The sequence below is a fragment of the Frankliniella occidentalis genome, unplaced genomic scaffold (assembly GCF_000697945.3).
Source record: "Frankliniella occidentalis isolate FOCC.00 unplaced genomic scaffold, Focc_3.1 Scaffold176, whole genome shotgun sequence".
Classification (NCBI taxonomy): domain Eukaryota; kingdom Metazoa; phylum Arthropoda; class Insecta; order Thysanoptera; family Thripidae; genus Frankliniella; species Frankliniella occidentalis.
The window spans coordinates 274,478-275,828 of NW_026267302.1; the positions used below are offsets into that span (position 1 = coordinate 274,478).

Below are 1,351 nucleotides of genomic sequence, written 5' to 3' on the forward strand. Positions count from 1 at the left end.
ATTCATTACAACCCTGGGCTTTGAAGCGCATATGTTGATCTGGATGCTGGCTTCGACTTGTCAGCAGACACAAATTACTTTTCATAAAGACGCATTATAAATCAAATCAACATTAAGAAAGGGGGAAGAGAAACTATGATATAAGCAAAACAACAAAATTTACAAAACACTTCCAAACAGAATATAAAAAACAAATACTATAGATAACAAATTTTACACTGTAGAAAGTCACAGTCTCTTGCGTGTTCACTACCACCTTCAGTTTTGAGTAGAGCATGTCCGTTTCAGTCGTGGCTCATGAGTAAACAGAAATACCGACAATTTTCTTCAAATAAGAACGCATCGTAATTGAAAAAAAGAAAAAAGAAAAAAGGGGGGAGGGGGAGAAACTCTAATAGACAAATCTACAATAGACGTTGCCTCCGAAGCTGCTCCTCGACGTCTCGTAGAGCGTCCTGGTCCTCGCGCTTGTAGCGGTTTGCCTTTTCGATCATTGCCTGAATGTCGGCCTCGCTGAGGTGCGCCTCCTGCGGCGTGACTCGGACCTGCACCTGGCGCCCGGAGGTGGGCTCCACGCACGTCACCGTCAATAGACCGCTCTGGTCGATCTCGAAAGTCACACTGACCTTTGCCTGGCCTTTGGGTAGGCGCGGAACCTCGATCCCGAAGTCCTTGTTGAGGTAATGATTGTCTCTGACAAGCGGCCTCTCCCCTTGGTAAACCTGGTGACAAGTTCGTTTTATACAAAATGATGGATGGCAACAAATAGTCCAATGTAGAAAAACACTGGGAAGAATACACTTTCAAGCACAAACGTTCAAGTGCGTTATATTACACGCCTACAAATGATGTGTAGTTAATGCAGTACACTCTTCCCTGTGTGTACGTGACCTAAGGAAAAACATACACTTCTTTGTGTGTACTATAGCAAGTATACACTTGTAACAGATGGCTGATTCAGGCAGCGCACTTTCGTAGTTGTGCTGTACCGTATGCACGGGTGCGGGCTCGTTGCTTACTCGCACGGAGCCATAAGGAGCCGTGGGCGGCGAGCATAGGCAAGCCCGCCCGCATGCGTGCATGCGGTGCAGTATAACTACGAAAATTTACTGCGTAAATCAGCCACCTGGTATGTGTGTGCTTGAAGGTCGGATAATCTTCCTTGTGTGAACCTTACCTCTGAATTTACCTCTGACTGGTTGTCATACAGGGTGTAGTACGTCTTTGTATTCTTGCAGGGAATAGGCGTGTTCTTTTCAATGATGCAGCTGAACATCTCGCCAACGGTAGCTATGCCCAAAGACAGGGGTGTCACGTCCTTGAGCGCGACCATCCTGCCGAGGAAATTGTC

At 46.4% G+C, this 1,351-nt stretch overlaps 1 protein-coding gene across 1 annotated transcript in view; it reads left to right on the top strand.

Moving 5' to 3' along the window:
* LOC113209973 (heat shock-related 70 kDa protein 2-like) overlaps positions 1–1,351 on the top strand; it is a gene marked incomplete at its 5' end in the record, with an annotated part of 7,309 nt that overhangs the window by 1,943 nt on the left and 4,015 nt on the right.